The sequence below is a fragment of the Canis aureus genome, chromosome 33 (assembly GCF_053574225.1).
Source record: "Canis aureus isolate CA01 chromosome 33, VMU_Caureus_v.1.0, whole genome shotgun sequence".
Classification (NCBI taxonomy): Eukaryota; Metazoa; Chordata; class Mammalia; order Carnivora; family Canidae; genus Canis; species Canis aureus.
The window spans coordinates 12,855,868-12,879,528 of record NC_135643.1 but is presented as its reverse complement, the minus strand read 5'-3'; the positions used below and the strand labels follow the sequence as shown (position 1 = coordinate 12,879,528).

The window sequence follows — 23,661 nt, the reverse complement described above, 5'->3', positions numbered from 1 at the left end:
ACACAAAGAAAAGCCAATAAAATCGATAAACAAAAGAAACAAATGCCCCAAGCAACCAAGGAGCATTTGAAAATAAGCACAACTAGTAACTTCTAAAAGATTCAAAAAGATAACTCATCCATTAAGAATGAGGCTACGAGGAGAAAGAAATTACTAAAACAATCAATAAGCAGGATGAATAGAAAATGAAACGCAGCTGAAAAATCAATTCTACGTATTGCCTCAGAATGGCATGCAAATAAGGAAAGAAATAAAAGCTAAATGATCAAAAGTATGAAAGAAGAGTAGGGGAAAAGGCATGGAGTGTAGATCTACGAATTCCAGCATCCACCGACCAAGTGCTTCTGTGCAGAAGCACAGAAAGTACAGAGAGAAGAGGAAATAGGGAGAAATTTTAAAAATATGTTAAAATACCCTATTCTTCAAAAAATACTCGTTTATAGTTTGAGTGGCCCCAACAAATCTGGTTAAAAAGTCAGGCTGATCGCAAAATGTGGATAAAAAAAAGTAAAGGGTAGGCCAATTAGGTAGATAAAATCAGAGGGTTTGCCTTCTCAGAAAGCAGGACATAACAAGCCAGAGTGAATAGACAGTGTGGTCTAGGTCAGGGAAAGACAGTGCTATGCAACCTAGCAGAAAGCCCAGAAACGGGGAGATGCCTTTAGGAAAAGTTAGTATACATCTAAAGTAGTAACAGTCAAAGGAGCCAAAATGGACTTATCAGTGCTGGGAGTACTGATTAGCAATATGGGAATAGGATCCCTGTCTTACTTCTTTCAAAGATGAAATCATTCCCATGAAAATTAAAGACTCATGTGAAAATCAAAACTTAAAACTTGTAAAAATAATTTGGAAAATATGTGTTAGTGAGGATATTTAAAAAATGGAAGATCCATTCACTCATAATTTGAGTGGAACTGGCTTTACCACTTTGGAGAACAATCTGGCTATATCTATTTATAGTCATTAATAACTATTGAAGTTGAAAGTGTGCAGAGTCTAAAACCCAGAAATAGGTATTTACTTTAGAAAAAAACAATACATATTCTCAAAAGATATCATAGGATGATTGAAGTAGCAAAAAATAAAAAAATAAAAATGAAATGAAATGAAACTTGAAAATAAAACATCAATTAATAGGAAAATAGGGCAGCCCCGGTGGCGCAACGGTTTAGCACCACCTGCAGCCCAGGGCGTGATCCTGGTGATGCTGGATCGAGTCCCACGTTGGGCCCTCTGCGTGGAGCCTGCTTCTCCCTCTGCCTGTGTCTCTGCCTCTCTCTCTCTCTCTCTCTCTGTGTCTCTATGAATAAATAAATAATCTTTAAAAAAATAATAATAATAGGAAAATAAATAGGGGATCCCTGGGTGGCCCAGCGGTTTAGCGCTGCCTTCAGCCCAGGGAGTGATCCTGGAGTCCCAGGATCAGGTCCCACATCGGGCTCCCTGCATGGAGCCTGCTTTGCCCTCTGCCTGTGTCTCTGCCCCCTCTCTCTCTGTGTCTCTTGTGAATAAATAAATAAAATCTTTTTTAAAAAATAGGAAAATAAATAAGCTGTGCTGTATTCATAAATTTTGGTATAATCAATGAAATGCTATATAATAAGTATAAAAATAAATCAGAGCTACTTGTATCAAGATTAACAAATCTCAAACAAAAGCAAGCTACAAAGTTGTATGTATGGCATGCTTTGAGTGTAAAAAGACACAAAACATATTTACCTGTATGAGTGTGTATATTCAAAATATTTGAAATTGCATGGAAATAATGCATGTCATAATATGGAAATGGCAGTAGTAAAGAAGGTAAAGGGTGAGGCACACAGAAGGCTTCAATTCTGCAACTTTTTTGTTCATATGGGTAGAAAATATAATAAAATAACATTTGATAAAACTGGTGTTCAGTCATCCAAGTTTATTTTTAATATTTGTCCATATTTTCATATGTTTAACATGATTCATAAGTCAAATATTTTACAATTAATTCAACAAATAATAAATGTATTTTTAAAACAAATGGTGAAAAAAATAAAAATAAATAAATTAAATAAATAAATAATAAATAAAAATAAATAAAAAACAAATGGTGAGGGACACCTGAGTGGCTCAGTGGTTGAGTGTCTGTCTCTGGCCCAGGGCATGATCCCTGGGTCCAGGATCAAGTCCCACATCAGGCTCCTTGTGGGGAGCCTACTTCTCGCTCTGCCTATTTCTCTGCCTCTCTCTCTCTCTCTCTCTCTGTCTCTTATGAATAAATAAATAAAATCTTTTAAAAATAAATAAATAAATAAATAAATAAATAAATAAATAAATACAAATGGTGAACAGATGAATCAATGAAACTTGTAAATAAATCTAAATAATGGTAGGTGTGATATATTATAAAACTATTAATAATCTGAACAGTTTGAGTGGTTTTTTCCAAAGTCACACAGCTAATAAATGGCAGAGCCAAGATTTAAACTGAACCTTTTATTGAGCACCTCACTCCTCTGCTTATAATACCAGAATAGAATATAAGAGCTGATTTAGAATATTGAGTTGGCTAGGATTTCCTAAATAAAACATAATATCCTCAAGTCATAAAAGCAAATGGTACCACCAACACAATTAAAAAACAAATAAGCACTGGGAGAAAATATTTGCAGCGTGTATCTTTTACATTGATCCTTTAAAAAGGATTAATATTCAGAATACAAAGGGTTTCAACTCTGAAAGAAAAAGATGGCATAATAAGAACAATGAAGCTTATGAAGGAGTAATTCATGGAAAAAAACATAGAGAAGGCCTAAAACAATATGAGAAAATGCTCCAAAATAAAACACCATTAGATTAAAAGGATTTAAACTGCTCATCACAAGCACTGCTGGCCAGAGTGTGGAGAAATACTCCCCTATATCAATTGTGGGACCCGAAAACTGGGTATCAATTTAGCAGTCTTTCAAACTAAAACTGTACGTATCTTGCGTAGTTCAAGAACAGTTTTCCCACATAAATGCAAAGCTATATATACATTACTGTTTGAAATAAAGAAAAATTGAAGTAAGTCTCCAAAATACCCATCGAAAAAATAAAAATAAGAAAAATAAAAATAAGAAAAAAATAAAAAATAAGAAACAAAATACCCATCGATAGGGAAATGGTGAGACAAATTAGATAGTGCAAATACATTATATATGTATTAAATTACCTATAAAACTACATATTATATATAAAAATAATAAGCCATGTACATGTGTACTGAAATGGAAAGGTTGTCAAGAAAAATCAAGTAGTGAAAACAGCACATCAAAGAACAATTTATTTAGGTTAATTCTATTAACTTAAAAAAAACAAAATTCAATTATAAAAGTGATATAATTGTATATAGTATAGTCATGACATAGTGACATATATACATCTGCTACTTTTTTAATATACATCTTATAATATTTTACACACACATGTAAAACTATGAAAGTTCTTTAGAGAAACATACTAAACTACAGCCACCAAAGGTGCCTGATTGAGAGGAGTGAAAGGGCAAATAGTAAAAGGATCTTGAACATTTTACTCTCTGTGCTTCTATTTTTTTTTTAAATACAAATGTATGATTTTGCTGGGGCACCTGGGTGGCTCTGTCGTTGAGTGCCTGCTTTCGCTCAGGGCGTGATCCCAGGGTCCAGGGTCCTGAGATGGAGTCTCACATGGGGCTCCCTGCAGGGACCCTACTTCTCCCTCTGCCTATGTCTCTGCCTCTCTCTGCGTGTCTCATGAATAAATAAATAAAATCTTTAAAATAAACTAGATTAATAAATGTATGACTTTGAAATACTTTCTAAATAAAAATTATGAAATGTTCAAAATATAAATGTCATGTGTTGTTTATATGTAATAAACAAATGCCTGGATTATGGACTGAACTGTGTCCTCCTAAATTTATGTTTCAAAGTCCCAGCCCTCAGTACCTCAGGAAATGTAACCTTATTTGGTGATAAGGTCTATAAGGAGTGATCAAGTTAAAATGAGTTCATTAGGGTGGGGTTCTAATCCAATGGGACTGGTGGTTTTATCACTAGACAAAGAGACAGGAAGGAGGAGCATGCACAGAGGAAAGACCATCTAAGGTCACAGTAAGAAGGCAGCCACCAACAAGCCCAGGAGAGAAGCCTTAGAAGAAACCAGCTCTGCTGACACCTTGACCTTGGACCTCTAGCCTCCAGAGCTGTGATAAAATTAATTTCTATTGTTTAAATCATCCAGTCTGTGGTATTTTGTTATGGCAGCCCTAGCAAAGTATCAAGCTAATATACGCACTTAGGATTTCATTCGGCTTTGCCTGTGCAGACATGAGTTTAGCAGATTAGTGGAAGAACAGTATGTGGAAGAATTATAATGAAGCAGTGAGGTTCAGTTTGATTTGGCCCTGGGACCTCACTTTTTACTTTTCTTTCCTTGGATATAGTTACCTGGGCAAATAAATGTCTTCCATGGCAATATCCATAAGCACTAAACTTTCCTTGCAGTATGCCAAGTGCAGTACATAAATTATCTCACATATTCATCATGATAACCTCTTGTAGTTGTATTCCCAGTTTATAGACATGAACATGAAGTGTAGAGAGATTAGGTGAAATTGGAATTCAAATCCAGCAGTCTGGCTCCAGGGTGTGCTTTTTTAACTATCGTCCTCTGTGGTTCCCAGATTCCAAATCACATTTTTTCCCCCATCTCTTCTGTATTATGTCTGCTGTTTTGGGAGCAGGGAGATATATTCCAGATTAAATCAGTGTGTTATCAAATCACTTAAACCCTGTCATTTAATAGGTTCTAACAAAATTCAGAATGAACTGGCCATGCACGATTGTTACTAATTTGCTCACTGTACTTGTAATAAATATTCCTTTGAATAGACTACATGTTATTGAGTTAAGACACCCTGTCAATTGTTATTTTGGTATTCTTTTCTTTTATTGACTACTCCACAGCCATACTTCATTCAGAGTGACAGTAAGTACTACCTTACTTGCCTCTTTTGTTACAGAGCATCAATATTGATCCTTTTCCTAACTCAACACTCTTAATGTGATGGAATACTTCTAGTCTTGACTAAAGTATAAATGGTGATAAGATAGCAAATCCTAAAAAGTCACAGATTTTGGAAAAGCTAAAAAATGTATTAGATTTAAAAGATATTATTTTGAGGATTATTTCTTTCCCTCCATTGGACTATGAGCAGTCTCTTTCTCTCCATTGTTACCTTGTTCTACTTCAATTGAAGAAAGAAGAGTTGTGTTCTGAACCATTTGCTCCTGAGCCATCTTTCTGCCAACCAGCTTCTCATGCATTTCATATGCTCTGTTTACCTCTTTTAGGTCTTTGGGGCCATAGATCATTCACTGATTGGCCTACTTTGAATTCTGAGGTATCATTTGGATTTTCTGGCTGGACATCAGTAAAGAGGTAATATGAGATGTGCCTCTTTTTTTAGTTACTGACACACCTCTTTGTTCTCCACATCACCATCAGAATTTTATGGTATATCAGAATTTACTAATTTGAATATAGAAAAGGAAAAAATTTTTAACAATACATGTGAATTTATTTTTTCTTTAGTAGACCAAAGATAGGCATCAAAGAAAGTTGGCCTTCTGCATTTGGTCATTAGAATACCTAGTCACGCTCCACTATCCTCAAATTCACAACATTAGAAAGAATGTCAGATAACATGCAAGTCTCCCATCCATGGTCATGAAATTCAGTCCCTATCCCAAGGTTGGTTTTGTTTTAAAATATGCTCCTATCATCAGATGATTCATGGGGGAAAATAGGTGTCCCCCAACAATACATTTCCCAACACTGTGATTATTTAGTCCAGACTAACCTCTGGGCTGAGAAGAGGAGGTTCTCAGACAGGCCAGAGGGCTTTGGTGCACTTGAGTGTAATGTGAGGAATCAGGGTTCTCCCTGGACTTGTAGGAGCATCAGTTTAATGAGACACAGCTCTTTCAAAGACAAGCATTCATTCCTATAGAGAGTGAAGTCTAGGTCAGTATTTAGAAAGAAAAGCAGTTTCCTAAATACAACATGATCTGCACAGGCTGCTCACACAATAAAAGTCAGGCCATGATTTATACTACTTAAAAGAATGATACCAGTCCTGTCCACCCCTCTTCTCAGCTTTTGGGTTGTTTAGAAAATAGCACAACTGCAAAACCATTAAGCCACTGGTGCCTAGGAAAAGCAGCACTGATATTTCCCACTGTTCTATACCTTAGGCCTGTTCACATTTTCATACTATTCTTTGTAATGGAATGAAGACTTAATATTTATCAGTCTCCTGAGAGCACCCAGGTTGACAAGAGGAGGGTGGGCCTTTCTTCTAAATAGAGAGATAAAGATAACTTTATCCTGTCTTTCTGGTATATAAAGATATGTGCTTTGGTTTGTTTTAAATGACTGACTTTATTTCTATTTGGATATATTGATAGAATTGTTTAATGAATTTTTAATCTTGAATTATTTCATTTTTTACCAATTCCTCAGATATATGAATAATATAGAATTAAGACAAATTTTCAAAAGGTCACTTATATACACAAATACCTCTCTTTGGAGTACAAGTGAAATTATGAGTTTTGCTCAAGTAATTTCTTTCCTTACATTACTGTTGAGCATGTTGATATCATCAAAGAAAATAGAATGATGAACTAGTAAGTGAATCGCATCACTTTTTACAGAAAGAGATGTTTGTGGTTTCCTATTTGAATAATCTCTGTTGTCTGCTCTTCCCTCTGAATTTGTCTACATTTTTAGCTTCATTATTAAACAGGGAACTTCCTGTTTTTTTAATTGCTATATAGTCAATTTATAATGTATATTTTTGGAGATGATTAGGAATGTGTGTTTCACAACAGCTTATTTGCATATTTAAGAAGAACTGAGTTTTTAAGCCTACCACTAATATTTTTAAAGAAGATAATTCAGGATGAAGGCAAACTCTCCAGAACTTGAAGATTCTCCTGATTGAACCAAATGACCTAAGAGCAGATAGGAATGTAAGTAAGCTCCATAAGGGAGGGAATCACTCTTTGGCTTACTGATGCACTCCCAAGTGTTTAGTGTAGGCCTGAATTGGTTAGCAATGAATTCTTGTTGAATGATTTAATTAATGGTCAATATTTTAAATTTATATGTAGAGATCGAAACTGAAATGATTTGCCATTTAGCTGTAAGAATTACAAATTACATCATCTAGGTCTCTGTTATTCTTTATTCTTCTTACACACAATTAGGACAAATATCACAATGCCAGAGATATTCCTTGGGTAGAAGGAGCAATTATAAAATCAAAAAAATTGGGGACACTGTGGATTTGAAGGGTTGATCTGAGGGCTTTAAAATTCTTCATAGCTTGGATTTTTGATGTTTTTAATCCAACATTCACTAAAAACTTATTGAATAGTCACTGTGTGCCAACCAAGTTTTAGACACTGAAAATATAGCAATGAATAACACAAATGAAGATTCTTCTTCCACTCCATTGGGATAGAGGGGAGGAATACAGATAAGTCAAAATAAGGAAGAATAGAAAGATTGGTTAATTGGCTGATTTCAAATGGAGACAAATGCCAGAAAGTGAGTTTTGAGTGGAATAGGCTCATTTGCTAAAGAATGACAGGTAGAGAGCATGCATGTATTAGAAAGGGAAGTTGAGAGAGCTTCTTGAGGAGGGAAAGGTAAGAGCGGAGATCTATCTGAATGATAAGATGAACTCAGGGGTGCAAAGATATGGAAAATGCTTTGCAGGCAGAGAAAGAGAGAGAGTAATTTCAAAGTCTCCCAGACAGAAATAATCTTGGCAGGTTCAGAGACCAGATCTCATGCCAACACCACCAGAAGATAGCAAGCCAGGAGAAATGAGTAGTAGGGGATGAGATCAGAAAGGAAGGGCACACAGCCATGGAACTATTGTATTCCCAGTTCATTGGAAAGCCACTGAACATTTGAAAGCAGGAAAGCAACACTGTGTGACATTTTTTTTTTTTTTCTGTGTGACATTTTGAAGAAGATCATATTAGTTGTTTTGTTTTGTTTTGTTTTTCCTATTGGTGCTGTAACTTTAGCTCTAGAGGCACAAAGAAACAAGGTCCAGGCCCAGAAGAAAAGAAGTACTGAGAAAGGACACTTAGAGTTCTCTACTAGTTTATAATTCTTAAGGATCACCAAGAGTGCTTGTTTAAAATACAGATTCCTAGAACTTATTCCTAAGAAATACTGATTCAGGGGATTTCAGTGGAACCAGGAGCTTGCTGTATAAAAATTATCTGAGATGATTCAGATTCAAGTGGCCTACAGATCACTTTGATTCACTAATCATTTTGAGTAAAAAAGAAAAGAGTTAATGATTCTTTAGGGTGACCAACCCAGCTCATCATTAGAGAAAAATAGCAGGAATCAGGTGAAGGTACAGAAAACAACTGGACCCTTGACTACAATTGTATCTCTGATGAAAATTTTCTGATGCTCCTTTAAAAGAAAGAGACAGAATGTATGAACATAAAGGATATATGATCAGTGCTTGGGTGCAGCTTGACCCAAAGCTTTAGCAGGGCATCACATTAAAGCACCACATTTAGTCAATGACTCAGTTTCCTAACCTGCCCCCATGCCTTCCATACTTCAATCCTTGTCCTGATTCTCTTCACAGCTGTAATTATAGTCTTCATTGCCCATTAAGCTCTTGCTTCTCTTCCTTGAATCATCGCAAGTCCTGTTTCTCATGGTTGCAAGTCTTTGATTCTGGTATTTGCATCTTTCTTTCAGCAACATATGAAAAAAGCTACAGTGGATAATGAGTATCCCAATTCCCCCTGGTTCATCCTCAGATAATACTTAAGCTGACTTCTCTGATCTTTCTATAAATGAGGGGAGATCCAAAAATTTGCACATACAGTAACAGACTACTTGCCTCTAAAACTGTACCCATTTCATTCCACAACTGTGGTTGCAAGAAATTCAACCTGGCTTTCTGCTCTCCTCCTAAAAATAGAGGGCTGAACATATTCACTGCAGAATTCCACACTCTCTCATGAGATATGATCTAAAAGAATATTGCCTGAGCATATGGCATCAAGAGAAGTTGGCAAGTTTCCTGGATACCCATGGCAGATAGCCAGGCCAAACTGTGGCATATTATCCTTACCTGTGGGGCAGACAAGGCAAGAGCATATCTTAATAGCAGTCTGGTCAAGGATCCAAGCACCCCCCACCAAATTTAAAAAAGGAGCTGGTACAAACAGAAAATTTGTTGCCCACAGCCAAAAAAGCATAGGACCTGAGAAGTGGGGTAGGATGGGGCTCAGAGAAGCTACCATCCCTACTGTATCTACTGGGGGCCTCTACATATCTGAGTTGACAGCGCAGCCTTGCCTGAAGAGAAGGAACTGTCCTTGCCCATCGCTTCACTTCTTCATCCTTAAACTTGATACTTTCATCAGAGAAAGGAAGTTAGAATAGCCAGTGCTGATGGTCTGGAATTGCCATACTTGAAGAATAAACCCAGGCTACTGATTCAATGGTAGCACTGAGAATGATTCATAGACCCATTTTTTTATACATACTTTCCAACCTGGCTGCTTCACTTTCTAGGTATAAATAGAATAGTTTACTTTATATTCCCAGGCCATCCAACCTCTTTGTCCTGAGGGTACAAAGAGATGGGATAGAACTAGGTGAGCCATAACTATTAAAATCATTTAAATTATTGTTACTGTAATAGTCATACATGTTTTTAATAGGAATTTGAGTAAAATTATCTGCATGTTTACTCCAGTTTCACCATTTGAAAGCTAATTCTCTTTTTATTTGTTTGTTTGTTTGTTTGTTTAAGACTTTATTTATTCGTGAGAGACACAGAGAGAGAGCTAGAGAAACAGGCAGAGGGAGAGGGAGAAGCAGGCTCCTGTCAGGGACCCTGATGTGGGACTCAATCCCAGGACACCGGGATGACTTCCTGAGTCAAAGACAGATGCTCAACCACTGAGCCACCCAGGTGCCCCTTAATTCTCTCTTTAAAAACAAGTGTCTATGCCTCTTGCAGAATTTTAGTGACCAAAATTACACAATTTTCTGTCCTACTCCACTTGCAGGCAGGAAGGTAGGCCTGAGGGTGGCCCACCTGTAAGAATGTTCTACACAGTGCCTCACACAGAGAAGGTACTTAAGTAAATAGTGATTGAATAGATTTGAAGGAAGAATTTTTTTCCTTTATAATCCTAAGGAGAGAGGAATATTTTTCCTTCCAAACAGGGATTTAGTGGTGATATCCAAGAATGTACTGTTTGAAATATCCATTGTCCCAGTGTCTTTTATCTTCATGGTTACTGGTGCCTCATCTCCCAATTGGTCATACTGACTCTGATTTCTCCCCTCAGGTCTATCTTCCAGATTGCCAACAGGATGCTATTTCTAAAATGTAAATTTAATCATATAATTATCCTTCCTAAAATAGTTTCATCCTCATCAGGAATAAAAGTCAGATCTGTCGATGCACAGGCTCTTGAGGATCCTTCACTCACACTTTTTACAAGCCACACCAAACTATGGGAATTTGAAAGTTCAGTGCTTCCTACTTCTGCACATGCTATTCATCTTACCTGAGATATTTCTTCTCCTTTTGTACCTGGGAGACACCTCGTCTCCCTTTCAAGGTTGGTTAGGCATTAGCTATCCCTGGAAGATGTCTATGAATTTGTCTGCCTGGAAAAATTTAATCACTGAAAGCATAGGTCTTGGCTCACTCCTGATGTACTACATTGCGCACAGTAGTTCAGAAGCCAGCTGGAAAACGAAACTGCTTGCAATAGAATTCCTAGTTACCACTCACTGTGTAAGCTGGACGACCCTGGGCAAGTTACCTAACTGCTTTGTGTCCCAGTTTCTTCACTTAGGAAACAAGGATAATACAATACCTATTGCAGAAAATAGTTGGGAAGGTTAAATGAGCCAATACATGGAAAGTGTCTGATACCTAATATGTTCAATAAATGATGTCTATTATAATTACTAAGTATACTTTATATTGAGACATAATAGGCATGAAGTATACAATTCTTAAGTGTACAACTTGATAAATTTTCTCACAGTTAAACACACCTGCATATCCACTCAGATAAAAAGTAAGAAACAGAACTTCACCAGCACTCTAAAAACCTCCTTTGAAAAATAAAATAAAAAAATAAAAACCTCCTTTGTGGGAGCATCTGGGTCGCTCAGTGGTTGAGGGTCTGCCTTTGGCTCAGGGTGTGATTCCAGGATCCTCGGATCGAGTCCCACATCAGGCTCCCCAGAGGGAGCCTGCTTCTCCCTCTGCCTATGTCTCTGCCTCTCTGTGTGTGTCTCGTATGAATAAATAAATAAAATCTTTAAAATATTAAAAATAAAAACCTCCTTTGTGGCCCCTCGGTCATTACCCATCCCTTCAAGGTCACCACAATTCTGACTTCAACCAGCATGGGTTCGTTTTGTTTCATTTTCCCCATACAAACAGTATGATATAATATGTAATTCTGTGTCTGGCTTCATTCACTCAACATTGTGTACTTGTATGATCTTGATACATACCAGGTCCATTCATTTTCATTACTGTAGACCAATGTGTGATATTCTGTTATCTGAATACACCATCAACCTTATCATTTATTCAATAGAGTTGTGTGTGTGTGTGTGTGCAGTAACAAAGCAAAACACATAACATGAGATCTACCATCTTAACAGATTTTTAAGTATATATTATTGTTGACTTAAGCACACTATTGTATAGCAGATCTCTAGAACTTTTTATCTCGTACAACTTAAATCTGTACACATTGGACAGCAATTTCCCCTTCCCTCAAACCTCAGTCCCTGGCAACCACCATTTACTTTTTGTTTCTATGAGCTTGACTACTTCAGATATCTCCTATAAATGGAATCATGCAGTATTGTCTTTCTGTGACCGATTTCTTTTAGCCTAATGTCCTCAAGATTCATCCATGTTGTCACATATGACAGGATTTCCTTCTTTTTTTAAGAATAGCAATATTCCCCTATGTGTATATACCACATTTTCTTTATCCATTCATCTATTGATGGACTCTTAGGTTGCTTTCACATCTAGCCTATTATGTGTAAATAGTGCTGCAATAAACATGGCAGTGCAATAAGCATTGGAGAAATACCCAGAAGTGGGACTTCTGGAGCACACGGATTGTGTTCTATTTCTTAATTTTTGTGAGGAAACTTCCTACTGTTTTTCACAGTGGCCATTTTCTATTCTCAGCAACAATGCACAAGAGTTTTAATTTCTCTAAATCTTTGCCAACACTAACAACTTTTTGTTTGTTTTTAATAATGGTCATCCTAACAAGCATGAGGTGATATCTCATTGTAGTTTTGATTTGCATTTCCTAATGATTAGTGACACTAAGCACCTCTTCATATACTTGCTGTCTATTTGTAAGTCTTCTATGGAAAGACATCTATTTGGGTTCTTTTGTTCAGTTTTTAATTGGGTTATTTGTTTGTTTTCCTTATATATTGTATCAACCCCTTATCATTAGGTAGGTAATTTGCAACTATTTTCTTTTATTCTGTATGTCACCTTCTCATTTTTGGTTGTTTCTTTTTTTTCTGTGCAAAACTTTTTAGTTCATTTTTACTTTTGTTGCTTATACTTTTGGAGTCATATCCAGGAAATCATTGCCAAATCCAGTTTTATGAACTTTTTCTCCTATATTTTCTTCTGGTAAGTTTACAATTTCTTACTTTTACAGGTCTTACATTTAAGTCTTTAATTCATTTTGAGTTGCTTTTGGATATGGCCCAATTTCATTCTTTTCTATGTGGACATCCAGTTTTCCAAGCACCATTTGTTGAAGAGAACATCCTTTGCCCCTGTTGAGTTCTTCATTCTACTAATGTTAGTTGACAGTTGGCTCATATCTAGCTGTTGTTTCTGGTTTTGTTTTTTTTGTTGTTTGTTTGTTTGTTTTTTGGCTGTTTGGGTTTTTTGTTTGTTTGTTTTTTGTTTTTTTGATAGTGGTGATTATAAAGAGTATTAATATTAACATACTTGTACAAGTTTTTTGGTAAACATATATATATATATATATTTCTCTTGTCTAGAATTGCAGGGTCATTGGGTATTGTATGATCAGCTTTAGCAACTGCCAATTTTCCAAACTATGTCTTCACTAACACTTGGTATTTCAGTTTTTTGCTTTAGTTTTCTTGTGTAGGTATCTTACTGTTATTTGAATATGCATTTCCATGGTAGTCACCATAGAAATGGTGATTACATTTATCAATGTTACCTTTTTTGTGAAATGCCTATTCATGTGTTTTGCCCATTTATAATCATGTTTTCTGGAGTATTTTTCTTATTGATATAAATACTGTGAATATAATTCTTTGCCAGAAAAAAATAATTCTTTGCCAGATATATGTATTATAAATATATTCTCCCGCTCTGTGGTTTGCTCCTTTTCTGGTATCTTTTAGTGAACAGATGTTCTTAATTTTAGTGAAATCCAATATATCAATCTTTTCCTTTTTGGCTAATGCTTTTGTCATCTGGTTTATAAAATTCTTTTCTACCCAAGTTAATGAAAATATTCTCCTATGTTGTTTTCTAGAAGTCACTGCTTTAATTTTCACATTTAAAACTACAATCTATCTGGAATTGATGAATTGATTTTTCTTTTTAGTATGTTGTGACATGGTCAATTAGATAACCACTAACCCAGCACTACTTTTAAAAAAAAAATCCTTCTCCTCATTATCATCAGCATTATTACCATTACCATTTCTTTATAAACTTGTCTTCTTCACTGAACAAGGAGCGTCTTTGAATAAGATCATGTTTTGTTTGCCATTTTTTTCTCTATACCTAACACAGCTGCCAGTTAAGAGTTTACGTTCAATAAATGTTAACTTAATAATTATGTCATGTCAATCTATAATGTGGGTAGAGTTACTGTGAGAAACCACATGATTATTTACAGAGTTCAGACATTCTGTTTTAGAATGGAGAGGAACTAACTGAATGTGAAGGATAGTGAATCTGTATTGCAGATCTACAGAAAGCTGCTGAAATACTGGTAGTAGGTTAATGTTCTTTTGATTTTTCCCTACATTCTGGTGAATTTTATTGGATTCCCAGAAATATCATCAAATGGATTTTAAAAACACTTTAAAAATAGGATAAAGAATCCTAAGAGTATCAATTAACTGAGAACAAGTCATGACACTAAATTCAATTGCTCTTTTGTAGCCTACTTAGCTTTGGTAAGTAGGAAAATGTAGTTTATATATTTTAGAAATGCATTTGGTAAGCTCTCTCATGATACCCCAATGAATAGGAGCTGTGACTTCCAGACAGCAAGTTTCTCTGAGGACAGAAACCATGACTTTTTAACTATGTGCTATGCTTGGTACCTAACACACCATAATAAATCACTGTTAATGAATGACTTATAATAGAGTTAGAGGGATTCCTATACAGCAGAATGTCTCTGCTGAGCATGGACTTGTACTCAGAATCTGGCTGTTTGACAACCTGATTGTCTAGTCTATTCATATAATTTGATAATGCACAGGGCTCTTCTTTGGGGTTGAGATAGAATAGAGAAGTTTGAAGGCCTGAGAAGAAAGATGAGGAGAACAGGGCTGGGTATGACAAGGGATGACTTATATCTACCTCTTTCTGGATTGAGCTCAGGATTTTAGTCCTGCTGATGAGAGGGATTAAGGACAGACAGTTTAGAAGATGTGTATATAAAGGCCACTTGAGGTCATGGGCACAAATGTTACCACTCTAGGTCTAGGTTAACATTTCTCCCCAACTTTGCCATGGACCACTGAGGAGCAGGCAGCCTGAGGGCTCAGAGGAACAACCTTGGGACTTTCTCACAGAAAACATAGGCAGTAGAGATTGTGGTAATGTGTTTCATGAAGAACATGAGCCACTTTCTCCTGGATACAATATACCCTGACATTCCAAAAATAAATAGGGGTGACTTTGACAGGGACCTGAAGACATCCTTCAGTATCAAAGATAGAGCCTAAGTCATTGTAATTTGAAAATTAAGACTTCATTTTCACACGCTGGTGAGATCTGTGGGAATTCTAGAACACATAAGCAATAAATGCTCATGTATAAAACTGTAATTTATTGAAATTCTAATAAATCCCAAAATCTTTGTATACAATATTTTATTTAAAGTTTTAATAATCCAACTAAGTTTCATTAGCAATAAGTGTAGTTCATTTTGTCAATTTTTCCACAAAAACCTTGAAAATATATGTGTTAACTATACCTCAGTCAAAACAAAATAAAACAAAAACCTTGAAAACATTTGTAAAGTTGTTGATTTTTCAATCTCATTTGAATTTTCATTAGAATTATTTTTGCATTTGTAATTGAAAGAAAATATCATTATGATACTCAATCCCCTTATAATTAGAGTAAGGTGTGTGTCTCCAAATATTCCAAAGGCATATTATCTATCTGTTTATTAAAAAAAAATAGTTTACTTCACATAATCCCTGCAGTTCTTGATAAGGGTATTTCTAACTTAGCTTGTATATTTTGCTAATACCATTAATGAAATTTTCTTTCATTATATTTCCAAAATGAGAATTGCTGAACATCACAGTTATTGTTAAATGTTTTTCATATGTGCCTTTTTACTGAACTTTTTAATATTGCAATACTTTTTTGAGTCTAGCCACATACATTTTCTAGGTATATCTTCACATATGCAAACAATTCTGTTCCCTTCACTTTTCCAAGATGTATGTCCAATTCATTTCTAGTTCAATCTTATTACAATAACCAGAACTTACAGAACATTGTTAGATGATAATGTGATTGTGGGCAGAATTATCTATTTTTAAGCCCTTCCATGTGGCAAAATGGAAATAATTTAAACAGTTCCTAACTCACTTATAACTTAAATTGAAAACCAGAAGACAAATAACCCTAAGGAAAGAATGGAAGGTAGGAAGGAAACAAGCATTTTCATGAATCTACATATGGGAAACTGAGAAGGAAGGTACAGGGGGGAAGTATGGTCTGGTAATGTTCGTATGAAATGAGTATGAAACCAGATCCTGAGAGACAGAAGCAAAAAATGAATGGGAACATTAGATATAGTGCTGTGAATGAGATACAAAGGCAAGGCAGCAGGTGCTGAGAAAGGAGAGAGATTATATAAAACAAATTTTGTCTTCCTCATGATTTCACTTGAGATTAAGATTGAAACACAAAAGGCATATTGTTTGGTGCTAATTTTAAATGTTAGCCAGAGTGATGAGTTCACATATTTGATCTCTCTATTCCTACTTTGAAGTAAGAGCAAAATTTTGTTGTCACCATCTTAGACATGATCGGTACAATTCATTCTGGGAATGGGATGGAGAGCTTTTCTGAGGAATTTGTCACAAGAATAAAGATGATGCTTAGAGTCCAAGTGACAAATAATTGAGGGAGATGGAATGAGGTTTTCCCACAAGGACAGCTTGAATTTTTAAAATAGAATCAATGTATTGGCAGAATTTACTGGGAGAGGTGAGTCAATTAGAATTGAATGCACAATCACACTGAGATATACTTTCATAATAGATGTCAAGTTTGCAGATAGATAGATTTCTTGAAGATGTTACCCACAATTGACAAGCATATGCTGATGATAGAGACCTATTCTTTACATAAAAATGTTCTTTTCTAGTCATATGTTTTCATTTCAGAGAATTAAATTTTAGGGAACAGGGATGGAGCGTCAAGAGCAATGAGTGGAAAGAGTACGTCTTTGGAAGCAAAATGTCAGCTAGAATCATGGTCTACCCCTTATTATACTTAATAGTTTGGGTAAGTAACTTGAAATTCTACAAACCTCAGAAATAAAACTTTTGGGAAGGGAAGGAAAGGAAAGGGAAGAAGGGAAGGGAAGGGAAGGGAAGGGAAGGGAGGGGAAGGGAAGGGAGAAAGGAAGGAAGGATGGATTGTAGTAGCATGCAGGGCACCTCTGCTTTCCACATCCTAAATTCCCATGCATGTCAGGTGTTCCTGGAATTCAGAAACGGGAGGAGATGCATTGAAATGTACATACTCAAGGAACACTGTTCTGGAGAGAGCTGGGGTCTGGGCAAGCAGAATACAGAGTTGCAGTCCTGGGTCCCCATCATGTGGGCATACAGCATTCAATGTTTACCACTCAAGGAACATAAGGACAGTCAGATGAGATTTACAGGGAACCTTGAAGCTTGTCGGATTTGGGGGGCCCATGAGGGAAAACAATCCAAGACAATAAATACAATGCTAAGAATGAAAGCAAAGATTTTTTTAAGTATTTGGGAAACAAAACAAGTGTATGAAAGCAAACAAATACAAGTATCATAAAATCTTGATATAACAATTTTTTAAAAATTATTTGTTAATACCTCAGCAAGACATTTCACATAAATTATGGGTGCATACTCTTTGGTCACTTCTGCATATGATAATTATTTTACAATATTTTCTATAGAGAAAATGAAAAGGGAGACAATTCAGGCTTTCATCAAGGATAGTCAATTGAATTTTTTTAATAAGTGATAGTGGGAAAGCATAAATCCTGTGGCCTCACACACAGTTGTGCCTCCTGTTTGTGCCTGTACCTTACAAACACAGGAATTCTAAGTTCTAGTCTGCATTATTTTCATAATAAAACAAAATATATATAAGTCATATTTATCATTGTATATGCTGCATTACTGAGTGTATTTTTGAACTGGAAAATTTCTATGTCGAGTTGTCAATGAGAATTAAATCCTCCGCTTACAATTTTACCCCTTCAGTCACCAGAAGAATCTTCCATAGGCTTTTTCCCAAGTCTTTTTTTCCTCCACTCCCCATACAATTCTAGTGCCGGGTACTGCGTGATACCACCTCAGCCCTGAGTGATTTTGAGCTGGTACAGCAGATGATAGGAATATTTCTAGAAGCCGTTTCTACCCAAGATTAACCAGCATATAATTTAACTATTCATGGAAGTGACTGTAAACCACATAAATAAATTACACGAAATACAAACCAAATGTACCCTCATCTCAACTTTCCCTTGGTCAGATTCACAAAGTTCCTATAGCCACTCCAAAGCTACTTTATCAGAGGGAAAGTTTGGTGGAGTGGAAATCAAGTGGCAAGCAACAGTGGACTTAAGTGCTATTAAAACATTTTACTTCTGCAAATGTTACAAAATCGATGACCATGCAAATCTATCCCTGTATCCTCTTCCAAGGGCTCAGAAGAAGCTCTGCAAATGAGAAACCCTAAAGTTCAAGCTTCATGAACACTGTATGATAAATCCAATGCCTCAAGCAACACCAAGGGATACAGGATATCAAAGCAGGAACCAGTGGCCTTCCCTGGGGATCTAGATCCCATCTAGGGGCAGAAAAGGGAGAAGTGACACTGACTTACCCTAGGAAAGAGGAAAATTTGAAGTGAAAGAGGCTAAGAAAACAAGAAGGGACAACTTAAAGTCTCATTTCCCGACCAGACTGGGAAGCTCATGGGCAAGGAGAGTTCCATCACAGAAAATGAAATTACATTTCTGCATTTCTAAGCAGTGACTTTAAATATAAACCCTAGGATGTAAGAGAAGAAAATGACTGAAATAGAGAAAAGCCAAAGAATTTAACCCTCTGTCCTAAAAGGATTGTGAGTTAATATGAAATGCTAAAATAAGCAACACATAATAGCTTGGATAGCTTTAAATAACTTTCTGTGGTAACCTCTAAGTCCCCATGGTTTTGTATAATTCTGACAGAGACATGGACCCAGAATGGGTTTATCTTGTCTTGGTTTCAGTGTGATGCTAACTGGTAGGTTGATCCTGGTTGAAAATACCACTTAGTGACTGGCAAGGACTGTTATTTCTAAATTTACCCTTCTTTCACCCGGAAGGGTGATGGACACAGCTGGAACAAATTACACCACCAAAAAATAATGTAAAAGAATAAATTCAGTCAGTCCCTATTATGGGCCTACTTGTATTCCTCCAAAATTTATAGTTTGAAGTCGTAACCACCAGTATATCAGAAGGTCACTGTATTTGGAGATGGAGCTTTTAAACAGGTAATTAGGTTAAAATGAGGACATAGGAGTAGGTCCTAATTCAATATGGCTGGTGTTCTTATAAAAAGAGGAGATTGACAGGAAACCATAGAGGGAAGATCATGTGAGGACACAGTGATAAGTCAGCTGTCTGTGAGCCAAGGAGAGAGGCCTCAGAAAAAACTAACCCTGGGATGCCTGGGTGGCTCAGTGGTTGAGCCTCCAGCTGGATCAGGCTTAGGCTCAGGTCATGATCCCAAGGTCCTGGGATCGAGTCCCATATCAGGCACCCTGCAGGGAGCCTGCTTCTCCTCTGCCTATGTCTCTGCCTCTCTCTCCGTGTCTCTCATGAATAAATAAATACAATTTTAAAAAAAGAAAAAGAAAAAATTAACCCTACCTGTAAGAAAATAAATTTTTGTTGCTTAAGCCACCCAGTATGGCAGCACCAGCAAACTAACACAACACCCCACTGGGGTCTGGATAGACTAGAGGGCACCCTTTATGCTTATAGATGACCATGATATTCACGAAAATTTTTAAAAATAGTTTCACACCTCTACCTACCATCTCTACCAAATATTTTTCTCATATCTACCAATCCCTCTGGGCACTGGTGAGCCATTTTAAGGGAAGAAAATGTCCTAAAAACTGATGTTGCAATAGGACCTATATTGGGTGTCTGCTGCTATTAGGTATCTTAAACACACACTGTGGATCCCAGGGACTAGTGACTATTTCTATGAAAGTATCATCCTTTTTCCTTTCTGGGAATTTAATATCTTTATCTTTGAAGTAAATTTCTGAACCTATATTTGGTGTGGGTTTTCTTCAATTTGTTAAAAAAATGTATGGTATTGTGTGTTTTATATAAAATATCAACACTTCATTTTATAGGCAAAAAGAGTTGTCAGCATTTGAGAATGGGCACATATTTTAAACATCCTAAATCCCATATTTTGCAAGCTTTTGCATAACACAACATCTCCTTATCTAGTAGAGAGTTATAACTTAAACACAGTTAGTAGGACCGTGGTGCTACATGGCAACAATGAAGATTGTCACTGGAAAAAAGAAACTACACGGCCAGGCTGTCTGTCAGAGCCTGCTGTATTTCCCTTGCATGAGCTTGTCCTGCTCCACAAAGCACAGAGGAATGCCCTCCCAAAGGATCCCACATCCTCATCCCCAGGACCTGTGAATATGTTATTGAACATGGTAAAAGGAACTTTGCAGAGGTGATTAAGAATCTTGAGAGAGGGAAATTAGCCTGGATTATCAGGTAGTATGATGTGATCACAAGTGAAAGAGGGAGGCAGGAGACTAAGAGATATGACCAGGAAAACAGAGGTCAGAGAGAGAGACAGAGATTTGAAAATACTACATCATGAACTTTGAAAATGGAGGGAGAAGCTACAAGCCCAAGAACACAGTTGGAAATGGCAGAGATGGATTTTCACATAAAGCCCTTGAAAGGAACACAGCCCTGCAGACTTATTTTAGACTTCTGACCTCCTGAACTGTAAACTAATAAATTTATCCTGTTTTCAGCTATAAATTTGTGGCAATTTGTTACAGCAGTAATAGAAAACTAATACTCGTATGCCGCAAGATCCCCCTGCAAGCCTAACCCCTTTCCTGGTCCTGAAAATGACATATAAAGGCCAGGAAAAGTACGAAGACTCTCAGTTCCACTCTCTGCTGGAACATGAATTAAATCGTGCCCCCACTGTGACTCATTAAAAGGCTCACTGGAGAGAAACCCTGTGATTTTATAGTCTTTAGATCCACAGCACTGCCCATCCACTCCTTCTTCCTCCCCTAAGCCACATGGCCCTCTTGTAAACACTGAGCTATCTTGACCTTCATTGGTCCTACCTTGACCAAGGCCCCCAGCTTCCAGAACCACGACCACCATAAGTTGTGTAAACCTAGCCACAAAGCACACTGCAAAGGAGGGCCCCGTACCGGCGTAAAGTAGGCTCTGAATGAAGATGCACCAAGAAGCTAAACCCTTTTAGGAAAGAATCAGCATCACAAGCCACAAAGTTGAACTTCTCACGGTTTGGTCTGGAGGAAGGACATAATTAATAGCTAACATTTCTTTGAGTGCTCAATTTGAGCAAGGAACTTTACCCGCATCACCTTATTTAAATTTCATGGCAATGTCAATGAGGGGTATTTTCTTAGCCTCATTTTACAAATGAGGAAACTGAGGATTCAGGAACATAATTACTTTGCCTAACATTACACAGCTGGGACTTGAGCCAGCTCAATCTAACCCAGAACATTGGCAGAGACTTCTATCCAGCAGTGCGGTGAGGTCTTGGGCAGTTTTGTTTCAATTCTACACAAGTTAACACCGTCAGCAGTTATCACTTCCTAGGGTAAGGAAGCTTTAAAAAGCTAAATGAAGAGAAGTTGAGAGTTTTAGGGCTCCAGCTAATGGGGAAAGAGTCCAGGACAGCAAAGAACAAAGGCAAAAGAGGAAGCAGCAGGGACACCATCTACAATAGGACCTGGAGCAAGGTGAGGCTGCAGCCCTATGCTTACCTGGGAACCCAGGTAAACTCAGTTCTTCCAATGTGACCCAGGGGGAGGGGGATTGAGTGGGCAGGAAACTTGGTAAGATTTCAAGTACATGAAAGAAAGAAGTTCCCCTTAAACTTTCAGTGCTGTTTTCATTGACATGGAGCTCAAGTGGGGCTGAAGATTTTAGTGCTTGGCCAGTTCGTGCTGGCCAAAGGAAAGGGCTAGAAGAGGACTGGGTGGATAAGGAGGTATATTGTGTAGTGGTGAGGAGGGCGGGCAATGGAGCCCCTCTGCCTGGCTTCAAACTCTACTATGCTGCTTACTCACTGTGAGACTTTGAGCAAGTTACTCAATCTCTATGGCCTCAGCTTCCTGACTGCAAAATATAGGGGTATTATAGAATCTACCTGACAAATATTTGGAAGGATTAAATGAGAAAATACATATAAAATGTTTACAACTGTATACAACACGTGATAAGCTTGCACCAAATGTTAGCTGTTATTATTACCCGCCCCTTAAAATGTTTCCTCTTACTTACCCACCCCTCCTTATGTCCATGTGGAGTATCTCTCACCAGCAAACTCCGCCTCCTAGGTGCAGCATATAGGATCAGGTTAGTAGTTCTCTCACTCCCTACCCTCATTAGATTCTGACTCAGCGAGGCCAGGCCCAGTTTCCATCTTTTCAACACCTGTGTTCACACCGGCCACCCACACATCACATTTATTTAGGTAGCATGCTCCTCCAGCTCCTCATTAACAAGGCTAGCTCCAGACAACAGAAGTGATATGAATTCCCAAATTTAAAACCTTTGAGCTAAGGATTTGACTGGCGAAGTGCAAACTCTTGACCTCATCACATTTTTTTATTATAGCATGTGCTAGGACATCTCAACAAGCCTTAGGGAACAATGGATTTATCTATCACTTTAGGAATCCTCTAGGAGGAGGAGGGTTGTTGGTGTGCAGGAGAATTTCCTCTGTCCTTCAAGCCTTTAAAAAAAAAAATCTGAAAAACAATATAAATCATTTGAAGTGCATTTGCTAAGATGATTCTATGACATAAGATCCTTGCACCCTGCCCAATAACACTGGATAAATTAAAAAAGAAAAAAAAAAAAAAAGAAGAAGAAAAGCCGTCCTGGATAGCTTATCTGCTTATGAAAATCCTCTGCCAGAAGACATGCATGCAAACATATCCTTGAAATTTTGCAGAGGATGTTAGAAGGTTCAACAGCACCCCTGAATCTGGCTTTGGACTCCAAGTTGATTTCTAATTGTTAATTTAAAATTGTTTTCCTTTTTATTATCATTCTCTACTTTTTCCTTCATTTTTCTCCCACTCCAATTCAGTTATACTTACCCCAACTTTGTAATCAAACCACATACAAACACATATGTGTATATTCCACAACCTTACTTCTAAACCAGTATCCAAAAATTCTTAGCAGATAATTGTAGACTCAGCACCGGACTGCAAAACAGTGTCAAAACAGAGAATGAGAAATACCTCATGCCGTTAAAAAACTTACAGACAATCCTATTTATCAGTAGGAAATGTCCCTCTGTAAGAAAAAAAGGGTTTGAGAAGAGAGTCATGCAGGTTCAGGATCCTATCCATCCTGGCTAATAAAATGAAACGTGATTTAATGTAGAGAAGCAGTGAAAGGAATCTTAGAAGGGTGCAAACTTCATGTTGGCAAAATCGCTAGTCTGGCCTAACTTTGCCTTTGGTTTATGTTAAATTAAAATTTACTTCAACTAGCATCAATATATTTAAAACTATTGGGGTTTTCCTCAGAGCTGAATCAATAAGAAGGTCTAATGGCTTCAGAACAAATTGAACAAAATTTCATTTAAAGTCTGACATTTAAAGCAGAGCATTGCAAGTAGCTGACTTGCCCTCAAGGAAGACTTAAATGTAGAAGTGCTGTAACTTAAACTGTTCTTCTGACAGTGAAAAAGGCTGCGGTTTATTAAAATGATGATGACAATAGGGATATCTGC

General features: G+C 37.0%; 1 long non-coding RNA gene across 2 annotated transcripts in view; it reads right to left on the bottom strand.

Moving 5' to 3' along the window:
* Positions 1–23,661, bottom strand: part of LOC144304342 (uncharacterized) — a 110,127-nt gene that overhangs the window by 61,060 nt on the left and 25,406 nt on the right. For both annotated transcript variants that reach the window (XR_013371242.1, XR_013371241.1), the window contains one exon: positions 22,194–23,128. This is a non-coding gene — a long non-coding RNA (uncharacterized LOC144304342). The remainder of the gene's footprint in view (positions 1–22,193; positions 23,129–23,661) is intronic.